A 13,384-nucleotide genomic window follows, 5' to 3' on the forward strand; every position below is an offset into this window, starting at 1 on the left:
GTTGAAACAGTTTATGTCCAGGATGCGAGAAGTCTGTAAATATTTTCACAACCCTCTTTTTGACTTGTGTAATATACAGGTCCTCAGTGGAAGGCAGGTTGGTAGCCATTGTTTTTTCTGCAGATCTAATTATCCTCTAAAGTCTGTGTCTGTCTTGTTGGGTTGCAGACCCAAACCAGACAGTTATAGAGGTGCAGATGAGAGACTCAGTGATTCCTTTGTAGAACTGGATCAGCAGCTCCTTGGGCAGTTTGAGCTTTCTGAGTTGGCGCAGAAAGAACATTCTTTGTTGTGCTTTTTTGATGACGTTTTTGATGTTAGCTGTCCATTTTAGATCTTGCGATATGGTAGTACCTAGAAATTTTAAGGTCTCTACTGTTGATACTGTGTTGTCTAGTATTGTGAGAGGTGGAAGTATGCTCTACTCGTAAAGCATTACATAACTTTGGCTGATCTCAGAAACTATGCAGGATGGCCACACTCAGTGATTAGTTGGGAACATTTGGGAAAATCCCAATGTTAGTGGCTAGATGGCGAAGTTAAAAAAAAAATCCAAGTAGCTGATAGTGGAAAATCAACCCTATAATATATTGGCCAAACAAAATAGTGTCACTAAGAACTAAAAGTTTAACTCCAGGACGTCTTTAGATGTAGAAGAAAACCCATATCTTGTCATATCTTCATTTACCACTTATTATTGAAGATACAGCTTCTGAAGTTCTCCAAAGCCAGAAATCTACTAAAGTTTTATGTCTACAAGAGTCTTGCTCTAAACTAAAGTTATTTTGACCTGGAAATCTTCACTGCAACAGAGCCAATTATGATGTATTTCATTTTCAAATGAGGTGGCAGAGTTGATCTAAGAAATGGCTCAGGAGGCCCAGTCCTGGCTAGTAGACCACCGTGATACTGTAGATACTGAAAGGTGGTGGGGAGGGGGAATCATGAAAAAAGGCAGTGGCAATCTACTTGCATTTCGTCAAAGAAATTACATAGCTCAATTAGTGAAATTTACATTAAGAGGAGTCAATGACCTAGTGGTTCATGAATTGATACATCAATTTTGCAGTACCTTACTCACAAACTCTAAATATGGAGGTTTAAAGTCCAGAAACATGCTATCATAAACATACTACCCTTAGCAGTTAGGACTTAGACTTATGTACCGCTTCATAGTGCTTTTACAGTCCTCCCTAAGCGGGTTACAGAGTCAGCATCTTGCCCCCAAGAATCTGCGTCCTCATTTTACCCACCTTGGAAGGATGGAAGGCTGAGTCAACCTTGAGCCGGTGAGATCTGAACTTCTGAACTGCAGCTAGCAGTTCAGCTAGCTGAAGTAGCCCGCAGTACTGAACTCTAACCACTGCGCCACCTCGGCTCTTATCCTCAAATGAAATCTCCCATTTCTCTTAGACATTGGAAGCTCAGTAACGAATAGATTATTCTCACTGTTCGATATAAAAGATATAAGGCTTCCTCAAATGCAATCTACTATACTAATTAGTATGGAAAAAAATCACAGAGCCAATATCTGTCTACAGTAACTTCTTATAGTCATGTATCAAATGCATTAGGCTTTTAATTCTGCCTTTCTTCCAAAGAGATTAGTGTGATGATATATAACTTTCCCTTCATTCCTTCATTTTATTCTCCAGAATAATCATGCAAGTTAAATTAGAGGTAATGGAAGGGAGTACATACCTTCTGTAAATGAGAAACTACTGTTAAATGTTGTCATGAAACAATCATTTACAGCATTATGCTTAGAAATGTATGCAGTGGGCAGTGTGGAAATTGAGTGCCAATTCCTTAAGGTAAAAGATTGAAACTTGAGAATTTGAGTCTTAGCTTGAGCATGAACCCAACTGGGTGAGTTTGGGCCAGTCACATTCTCTCAGCTTTAGGAAGAAGAGGGCAATAGAAAACCACTTCTAAAAATCTTGGCAAGGATAGAACCTTGCCTAGAACCCACAGATTCTGGTCCAGATACTTAGAATATAGAATAATAGTATTAAAATGGATAAACTTACAAAGGAGATATTAAAAAAAAGAGGAAACAGAATATTATGTAGTGTGGGAGAAATGGTACGAATGGCTAGAGGAGAGAGTAATAATAATAATAACAAAATAATAATAATAACAACAACAGCAGCAGCAGCAGCAGCAGCAACAGAGTTGGAAGGGACCTTGGAGGCCTTCTAGTCCAACCCCCTGCCCAAGCAGGAAACCCTACACCATCTCAGACAGATGGTTAACCAACCTCCTCTTAAAAATTTCCAGTGTTGGAGCATTCACAACTTCTGCAGGCAAGTTGTTCCATTTATTAATTGTTCTAACCGTCAGGAAATTTCTCCTTAGTTCTAAGTTGCTTCTTTTCTTGATCAGTTTCCACCCATTGCTTCTTGTTCTACCCTCAGGTGCTTTGGAGAACAGCCCGACTCCCTCTTCTTTGTGGCAACCCCTGAGATATTGGAACACTGCTATCATGTCTCCCCTAGTCCTTCTTTTCATTAAACTAGACATACCCAGTTCCTGACATATCCAGATAAAAGGCAAGGAAAGATCAAATAAAGAAGATATAGGAGTAGAAATGTAACAACAAATAAGAGGAAGCAGAAAAAAATGTAGTTTGTAGAAATGAAATTGGGTATACTGTTATTTATATGTCTATATGTAAATAAATTAATATTAGACTTGTATGTATAAAGGATACATTGAAATAAGGGAGAAAACAATGGACAAGTAAGAAATGATTAATCGTTGCGAAATTGTTGGAAAGAAACTATTGTTCAAAGATTCTTTTTTGTTTTTTGAAAAATGTTTAATAAAGATTATTTTTAAAAAAGAATATAGAATAATAGTATTGGAAGGGACCTTGGAGGTCTTCTAGTCCAACCCTCTGCTCAGGCAAGAGACTCTACTCCATTCCAGACGGATGGTTGTCCAGTCTCTTCTTGAAAAACTCCAGTGATGGAGCATCCACAACTTCTAAAAACAAGTTGTTCTACTAATTGTTCTCACTGTCAGGAAATTTCTCCTTAGTTCTAGGTTGGATCTCTTTTTAATGACCTTCCACTGATTACTTCTTATACTGTCCTCGGATGCTTTGGAGAATAAGTAATTCCCTCTTCTATGTGACAGCCCCTCAAGTCCTGGAAGATTGCTATCATATCATCCCTAGTCCTTCTGTTCATTAGACTAGGCAGATCCAGTTCCTGCAACTGTTTATCATATACTGTAGCCTCCAGCCCCCCATAATCATCTTTGTTGCTCTTCTCTGCACTCTTTCTAAAGTCTCAACCAGAGGTGGCATTCAGCAGGTTCGGACCAGTTCACCTGATCTGGTAGCGGAAATAACGGGTGGCCCTGCCCACCTGCCCACCTGCCCACCTGCCCACCTGCCCACCTGCCCACCTGCCCACCTGCCCCAGCTCTATACCATCCAATTTAGGCACATTTTTAAAGCTGGGCATATGTGCAGAAGGCTGGGTGCAGTATTCCAAGTGTGGTCTCCCCAGTGTAAAATAAAAGAGTACCAGGGGTGAAATGCTCCCAATTCAGACCTCCTAATCCAGTAGCGATGATGGCGGGTGGTTCAGAGAACCGGTAGTAAAAATCCCTGCCCCCACCCCCTATGCCCGGCTGAGCCATGCAATCGTTAGAGGGTTTTTTGTTTTACTTTTAAAAGCATTTTTTTTCCCGCCGATGATCGGGCGGCTCAGCTGGGATTGTATTAATAAATAATAGAAACCGTGCAAATCCATGATTCAATATACTGAAAAATACTCTGGTCAATAAACGTCTATGGAGATTTTTAGTCATGGTTGTCTCAAAGGTGCTGTCAGCTTGCCCCAGATCAGTGTTTGAGAAAATAAAAACCCAACTCCATCATGTTGAAGATATTGGTAATTTATATCATACAAGTCTGGATGCTGTAAAAGCAAAGCTGGAACTGGAAGTAAATCAAAACCACAGAGTCATATTCTCTCCTGAACCCTCCCCCTACTAGAGGTCTATACAGTAATAGTCCAATGTCTTCTTCCTCCTCAGCCACGTGTAGTTTCACTTCCGATATTCTCCCTCTGTCAATCTTCTGGATGGAATGTGGAGTCAGCAACTGCCGTTACATTCACGCGCCAAAACAATTCAACCATCTATTTTAAAAAAGGCTTTTCCCCTCTCCCACACATGCAATGTCAGCCAATGCTGGGAACAGTGAAAACCTCCCCCCTCCTCCATAAAGCATGTAAGACATTCAGTAGAGCAAACTTTTAACAAGGTAATAAAACAGTTAGATAATCTAGTAGGAGAAATACACCAAATTAAAGTGGAGGCTGACAGGTGCATTTTCAAGAGGCAACTAGAGCTTATTCAAAGGTGAAGAGGCTTCTTGGATGAGAAGCAAAATGTCTTCAAAGAAAAACCAGAAAATCTAGTTGCCTCTTGAAAAAAAAAATACCTTTGGTGCTTCCATCAATAATTATATTCTCTTTTATCTGCTGACCAGACAGGTGAAGACTGTGAGTTCTAGTATGAAATGAGCTAAAGGAAGACTGTCCAAATCAGGGGTCTCCAACCTTGGCAACTTTAAGATTTGTGGACTTCAACTCCCAGAGTTGAAATTCATAAGTCTTGAAGTTGCCAAGGTTGGAGATCCCTGGTCTAAATGACCTCTAATTTTCAAGTTACCCTGGATTACCCACACCCCCGCATGATTCATAGGACATTTCCCAATCAAGACAACCTTCAAATGTGTGAATTTCAACTCCACTAATTCTTAGCAATGAGCATCTGGGTGCTGAACTAATTAAGGCTACCACAGTGGCATCAGTGAAACTGCCTTCCCTGTATTTCTTGAACCTTTACTTCTCCATTCCACAACAACACAGTAGCAGAGAACCCTGAAGTGTTCAAGAATATGCATGCTGGAAACTCCTTTATTGAGATTCAGGAAATAAACACACTGCAAGGGACATGAATTTCTGGACAAGTTGCAGCAGCCCGATGAAGTTATGTTGTGGATGACTAATAATGAGCTTTGGGGCGCTGCAACAAAATGGCCCTTAAGCTGTAATACCCTTACCCCACTCCGCCAATGCATTCGCATGCACAGCTACATCAATCTCGTTGTAAGTTATTCTTAGGAAAATGTGTTTAAGATTGTGGCCCTGAATCTACTTTTACACATCATTTATTCAACCTGGTGCATAAAGTCCAAATTGCATGTAACACCCACTGAGATGCAAAACAAGTGCCCCCCCATCTGCCCCCATCCCCATCAACCTCAGCAGTTAAAAGAAATTAACAGCTCTCTGATTGCTAATTAAAAGCACTTTGCTTTCTCTCTACACATCTCGTACATCTGCTTCTCAACCTCTTCGAGAGAAGGGAGCACATAAATTCAGCAACAATATTGTGAGCAGCACCTGGCACTCACTGAAACCTGCTGCGATGAGACGATATTTCATGGTGCTGGTGAATGAACGTTCCTCAGCGGTGAAGGCCATCTCCATTTTTCCTCCCCTCTTGTGTTCCCCAAACAGTGTTGTCGCTTCCCTACTTGATACTTTACACATCAAAGTCTCATTTCTTTTGCTGGGGTTCTTACGCCTGCCTCCCACTATAGACAACTTGTTTCAGTTTGGAAAAAAAAAATTCCCCAGGCTCCTACCTTCAAACAAACTCTCAGAACTACAGCTTAATGTAGGGTCCCAGGAAAGTTCCTAAGAGAAAACTCGGCTTGTTTCTCTATTTGTAAATGAGGTTTGCATCCTACTGAAATATGGACATGTTCTCCTAGAGCAGGGATGTCAAACTCAATTTCATTGAGGGCTGAATCAGGGTTGTTTGACCTTGGGGAGCTGGTGGGGGTGGGCAATACTGGGGTAGGTGTGGGTGGGGTGGGTGTGGGCACCAAATGTATCACTCTTTGATTTTTGTAGGTCCACTGTAGCCAGAAATATTATTCTGTCCTCACTACACATTAGTCTGTGTGCAGCTTGACATGCAGCTAAACCCACCTATCCTTCAATGAAACAAACCGTGTGTGTAGATCTGAATATTTTATTGAAAGAACAGGATAAGGTGAAACTGGGGAAAACAGGGATACGTACAATGAGAACCAAATACAAGATAGGCAGTATTGAGTTACTGCTGAACAGAACAATGAATAAAGACAAGTAATTTAAATCTCACCAGTGATGCTATGGGGTGTGTGTGTGGGTTTGCCCTTGGATGAGCATGTGCCATGGATTGAGATGGATTCTTCTTTATGCTTCAGCCTTCCCCAAATGCTAAAGGAAAATGGAGTCTGGCTTCCCAGCATGCACTTGGTTTGAGAGTGTGGGCTGATGGGATGGGATTAGCTTCAAACAATATACTTGGTATTTATCTCTCCGGCCATTAGATGTGGCTAGAGTGCAACAACAGTATATAAAGATCATATGTTGGGGCATATTTGTCCCTCCAGCCACAAGATGGGGCTAGAGAGCAACAACAGTATACTGTATAAAGGTTACATGTTGGGCAGAGGGGGGTTTCAGCGGGTTCTGACCAGTTCCGGAGAACCGGCAGCGGAAATTTTGAGTAGTTCAGAGAACCGGTAGTAAAAATTCTGACTGGCCCCACCCCCATCTATTCTCTGCCTCCCAAGTCCCAGCTGATCGGAATGAAATGGGGATTTTGCACTATCCTTCCCCTGGATTGGGGAGGGAATGGAGATTTTGCAGTATCCTTCACCTGCCATGCCCACCAAGCCACACCCACCAAGCCATGCCACACCCACCAAGCCACACCCACAGAACCGGTAGTAAAAATGTTTTTGCTTTGCCAGCACAAACAGAGCTTGGGGAGGCCACACTTTGTTTTTGGTGGCAGAGGGCTGCAGGACATCATAGCTGAAAATGGAGCCCAGGAGGGCCGCGTGCAGCCCTGCTGAGCTCCATTTTCACTGGCAGAGGCCGGTCCTTCGCCCTATGGATCTAAGCCCCCTGTGGGCTGCATCTGGCCCGTGGGCCTTGCATTTGACACCCCTGTCCTAGAGTCTAAACAGTCAGACAGAATTTCAGAAGTGTAATAGGTCATTTGCAAAGCTCAGAGGTAGCAGCGTGTTATCACGCATTCACAAATTATTGATCATACATATTTATATAAAGAGAAGAGATCAGTGTCAGAATGAATTGCGGGAACTTACTGTAAATGAAAGAAAAAGGGAAAACTGATTAAACTGCTCAAATTTCTCAGACCTGTTCTACATTTATTTTATTTTATTTTGTCACAACAGTATACATAAACATAAGCATGAAACAACTATACAACATATAAGCGTATATATAATGAAAGGAAACAATAGGACAGGAACGGTAGGCACTTTTGTGCTCTTATGCGCACCCCTTATAGTCCTCTTAGGAATGGGGTGAGGTCAGTGGTAGACAGTTTTCGATTAAAGCTTTTGGGAGTTTGAGAAAAGACTACAGAGTCAGGTAGTGTGTTCCAAGCATTAACAACTCGGTTACAAAAGTCATATTTTCTGCAATCAAGATTGAAGCGGTTAACATTAAGTTTGAAACTATTGTTTGCTCGTGTATTGCTGTGATTGAAGCTGAAGTATTCTTTAACAGGAAGGACATTGCAATAGATGATTCTGTGTGTTAAACACAGGTCTTGTCGGAGTCGGCGGAGTTCTAAGTTTTCTAATCCCAGGATTTCAAGTCTGGTGGTATAAGGTATTTTACAGATGAGCGGAGAACTCTTCTTGTAAAATATTTCTGGACTTGTTCAATTGTATTAATGTCAGAGATGTGGTATGGGTTCCAGACAGGTGAGCTGTATTCAAGAATAGGTCTAGCAAATGTTTTGTATGCTCTGGTTACTAGTGTAGAGTTTTTTGGGAAAGAAGCTAGGCAAAATTAGGTTTACATCCTTCTACTATTGGCCATCAATCTACAAAAAGCACTGTTTGCTTTTCAAATGCGTCAGTAAAAAAAATATCTATTTGATTATACATGTAATTACTGCAGCAAGAATTGTTTTTGCGCAAAAATTTGGAAAGCAGAGAAAATACCCCTGGAAGGAGAAATTATTAGAAAAATTTTAGACTGTGCAGATGAACAGATTAATTTAAATGAACAGATTAACTTTGATGATTAAAGAAAGAGAGGATTCAGAATATTTTAAGATATGGTATAAATTTTACCATTGGTTAGAAGAAAGGTACAGATAAGCAATAGACAATTATGTAAGAAAATGATAATAATGTATTTGTGGAAAAATGGTAATAGTTTAAATTGAAGTGAAGAAAGAAGAAACAACAAAAGATTGAGCCAGGAAGAAAAAAACCAAGGTGTCACACAGATGAAATTACTGATGTTTTAAATGTATGTTTGTTTATAAAATAAAAAAAAACCTTTTCAAATGCGCGAAAATTAGACACCTCCATTTATGTTGAAAACCATCTCTGAACTTTAGACAGGACCATGGTTACTAATTTCAGCTGTACCTGGAGAGAATTACTCGTGCATGGGACGGGCATGTGGTTTTGTATATAAATGGTACCTGCCATTTATCAAGATGTTATCATTTATATTTCACATCTGGTAGACTCCACTGAGAATCCTCCAGAAGGTCAACCTGATTATATATATATATATTTTCCCAAATTCTATTCTTTTCAAACAGTAGCAAGCTGATATTTGAAATCCTTTCAAGAGAAAACATAGCCTTCCAACCCTTACTAGTATTTTATTTTATTTATTTTATTTTGTCACAACAATATATGTAGGTATCATACAAAAAGATTATATAGTAAATAAACACATATATGGGTAAATATAAGGAGGTATAAGCATATATATAGGAAGAAGAAAAGAAAAACAATAGGACAGGAACAGTAGGCACATTTGTGCGCTTATGCACGCCCCTTATGGTCCCCTTAGGAATGGGGTGAGGTCAATAGTAGAAAGTTTTTGGTTAAAGCTTTTAGGATTATGAGAAGAGACCACAGAGTCAGGTAAAGTATTCCAAACACTGATGATTCTGTTACAGAAGTCATATTTTCTGCAATCTAGATTAAAGCGGTTGACATTAAGTTTAAATCTATTAGTTGCTCTAGTATTATTGCAATTAAAGCTGAAGTAGTCTTTAACAGGAAGGACATTACAATAGATGATTCTGTGAGTTAAGCTTAGGTCTTGTCGAAGGCGACATGAGCTATTATAATAGCGTACAACATTTGTAGCAGAACGGGGTCATAAATTGTTTAATCAAACATTAATATGGAGCTAAAAAGTGGTTTTTAAATGGTGGTGCTGTTGTTTGTTTTTGTTCCGTAGTTCTTGCTGAGAGACTTTGATGAAGGCAGCAGCTTTACACCATGCTGGGAGAACTCAAATACTTTCAAGTACGGGAGAGCAAAGTTTGTATATAATTAGGGTCCAGCAAGGTTAGCCGCTCCGGAAGCCATTTTCAAACACCACAGCTCTCTCCAGCAATGGCTGGTTTTCAAAGATGGTTGATTTATAATGTTGAAAAAATTTCTCTGTAATTCAGTTGGCATGGTGATTGTTAGAAAGCATCGTTTGAAAGCAAAATCAATAGTGATTTGGTTTGGGGTCTGCGTCAGACTCCAATCTGCATCACAAAAGATTGATGCATTAATCAGAGGGATAGAATCAAGATCACGTGAAGTGTTAATACCACTTTATAAGGCCTTGGTAGGGCCACACTTGGAATATTGCATTCAGTTTTGGTCGCCACGATGTGAAAAAGATGTTGAGACTCTAGAAAGAGTGCAGAGAAGAGCAACAAAGATGATTAGGGGCCTGGAGGCTAAAACATATGAAGAACGGTTGCAGGAACTAGGTAAGTCTAGTTTGATGAAAAGAAGGACTAGGGGAGAAATGATAGCAATGTTCCAATATCTGAGGGGTTGCCACAAAGAAGAAGGAGTCAAGCTATTCTCCAAAGCACCTGAAGGCAGGACAAGAAGCAATGGGTGGAAACTAATCAAGGCGAGAAGCAACCTAGAACTAAGGTGAAATTTCCTGACAGTGAGAACAATTAATCAGTGGAACAACTTGCCTCCAGAAGTTGTGAATGTTCCAACACTGGAATTTTTAAAGAAGATGTTGGATAACCATTTGTCTGAAGTGGTGTAGGGTTTCTTGCCTAAGCAGGGGGTTGGACTAGAAGACCTCCCATGTGCCTTCCAATTCTGTTATCCTATCTTTCCCATGTTATGATTTTGCAGACTTTCATATTTTCTTGAGGGATGCCTTTTGGTCCTGGCCAGACTTGTAAGTAAGTATCTCCATCACAATATGCCTATAGTCAAGCATGTCCAAAGGCATTGAGTGTGTGACAACCCTGGAGACAAATTTTTCATGCTCACTGCCCAAAAGCCAAGGCTGACTCTTGGGGGAGAAAAAAACAAACTTTCATGCTCATTGCTTTTCTCTACAATGGCATGAAAACCTGACATTTCCCAACTCCTTTGTGGAATACAAGCTACGACTTCTGGGCTGCGTAGAGTCCATTAAGTCACTGAACATGAAATACAGTATCTCGCTGAACAGAAGCAGCCAGGTCCTGTCGATGTACAGTCGCATTGCTGGTAGGAAGATTAAAAACCCAAAGAAATAAGAAAGCCCAAAATTTGTGGTTGTAGACGATCAGGCTTCCGTGCCGCCATGAAGTAGTAAGGTAGTGCAAGCGATAAAGTGGGGGGAGAAAAGGCACAATACCAGAATATATGGCAAATGAACAGGGAAGCGATTGAAGTCTGCGAGGAGAATGGAATCTGGGTTTCTCAAAGTGGTTGTAGAGAAATTCACGGATGTGTTTGATGAAGATTGGCTCCTGGATGGACTTTATAAAATGGAAATTGACACTAGTGTGAAGCCAGTTAAGTTACTGAAAAGAGAAAGTACCAATGGCTTTATTACGGCATCTGAAAGCATACAAAGATAGAGAATTGTACTGTCACTTCAGAAAATCACTGCCTGCTTTCGGGGTAATTAGAAAACCCTCAGGGAAACTTAGGATATGTATAGAACCAAAGCTTTTAAACCGACATGCTGAAAAAAAAGTCATTTCCCCCTGCCAACTATAGAAGCGATCTTTTCTACATCGGATCACATCAAAGACAAGATGTTTCTTGGTCTGCCATGTCAAAAAATAATTGTGGCTTATGGCAGCAAGAAGCCAGCTATTTGATCAACCTGCCACAACCTCTGAGAGATGCAACTGTCTAAGTATCCGTGCAGGAGCCAAGGGTTTAAAAATAAGGCGATGGGAACTTTTGAAGAGACTAGAAGTGGGTTTTAATCAGAAGTTTGAGGGGTCAGTTGCAAAGTCCTTTGCTAGCAGAATCATATCATGTTTTTAATAAATGGCCAATCTCGCATACTTCTATAAGGAGTAGGGATCGGTGGCAGAATGAATAGTAGGAGCTTGAATGAAAGAAAACTGGGGAAAACCCTGATGAAACTACTCAATTTCCCCCCCACTCTCTTCCAGTTGGGTATCAATCCACAGAAAACAACTATTATATTTTAAAGGCACAGATCAGCAGTTAAATCACTTAAGACCGGTCGCGACTGGTCGCAAACGGTGTTGGCAGGAGGGCAAAGGTCGACTCCGAGGCGCCTCCTATGTGGGGTGCCGCAGGGGTCGGTCCTCTCGCCTCTTCTTTTCAACATCTATATGAAGCCGCTGGGTGAGATCATCCGTGGTTTTGGGGTGCGATGTCATCTGTACGCTGATGACACCCAGCTGTACATATCCACCCCAGACCACCCCAACAAGGCCGTTGATGTCATGTCCCGGTGTCTGGAAGCCGTACGGGTCTGGATGGGGAGGAACAGACTTTGGCTCAATCCCTCGAAGACCGAGTGGCTGTGAATGCCGGCTTCCCGGTACAGCCAGCTTACTCCATTGCTGTCTGTTGGGGGCGAGTCGTTGGCCCCCATGGAGAGGGTATGCAATTTAGGCGTCCTCCTGGATGCGCAGCTGTCTTTTTAAGATCATCTGACGGCTGTCGCCAGGGGGGCTTTTTATCAGGTTGGCCTGATTCGCCAGTTGCGTCCCTTTCTGGACCAGGTTGCGCTGCGCACAGTCACCCATGCCCTCGTCACATCTCGCCTGGACTACTGCAATGCTCTCTAAATGGGGCTCCCCTTGAAGAGCACCCGGAAGCTCCAACTGGTCCAGAATGCAGCTGCACGGGTTATACAGGGAGCACCTCGTGGCTCCCATATAACACCTATCCTGCGCGGGCTGCACTGGCTCCCGGTGGTCTTTCGGGTGCAATTCAAGGTGTTGATTACCATCTTTAAAGCGCTCCATGGCTTAGGACCGGGCTATTTATGGGACCGCCTACTGCCACAAACAGCCTCCCATCCACCTGTGCGCTCCCACAGGGAGGGCCTACTTGGGGTACCGTCGGTGAAACAATGTTGTTTGGCGACCCCCAGGGGTAGGGCCTTCTCTGTGGGAGCTCCTGCCCTCTGGAATGAGCTGCCTCTGGGGCTTCGCCAACTCCCCGACCTTCGGACTTTCCGCCGTGAATTGAAGACTCTTTTATTTCGCCGAGCTGGGCTAGCCTGATTAAGTAATTTTAAATGGGGTTTTAGTTTTTATATTACTTAGTTTTTAATTTTGGCCACTATTTATATAAATTTTAGGGTTTTTTTATTGTATATTTATTGTATCTTTTAAATTGGCTGTTAACCGCCCTGAGTCCTTCGGGAGAAGGGCAGTATACAAATGCAATTAATAAAATAAATAAATAAATAAATAAATAAATAAATAAATAAATAAATAAATAAATAAATAAATAAATAAGACAATGTTACTAGACTACTAAAGATAAAGGTAAAGGTTCCTCCGCATATGCATGCTAGTTGTTTCCAGATCTAGGGGATGGTGCTCATCTCCTTTTCAAAGCTGAAGAACCAGCGCTGTCCAAAGGCATCTCCATGGTCATGTGGCTGGGATGACTACACACTGAAGGAGCACATGGTCCCTATTTTTCTACTTGCATTTTTTACGTGCTTTCGAACTGCTAGGTTGGCAGAAGCTGGGACAAGTAACGGGAGCTCACTCCATTCCACAGTGCTAGGGATTCGAACCGCTGAACTGCCAACCTTCTGATCGACAAGCTCAGTGTCTTAGCCACGAAGCCACCATGTCCCTTCTAGACTACTAGAGAATTCCAAACCATGCCTAACTCCGGAGTGGCACATTCATTAAGGGGTAGAGGAACTACAACACTCCTACCAATTGATGGGAACCTGTTAAAACTAAGGTTCACTGAAGCATTGGGGAACCAGCAACAACACAGTAATGTTTTGTACTGCAAACCATAATTAGCCATGTTCCTAGCCAA

Source organism: Ahaetulla prasina, chromosome 5 (assembly GCF_028640845.1).
Source record: "Ahaetulla prasina isolate Xishuangbanna chromosome 5, ASM2864084v1, whole genome shotgun sequence".
NCBI lineage: Eukaryota > Metazoa > Chordata > Lepidosauria > Squamata > Colubridae > Ahaetulla > Ahaetulla prasina.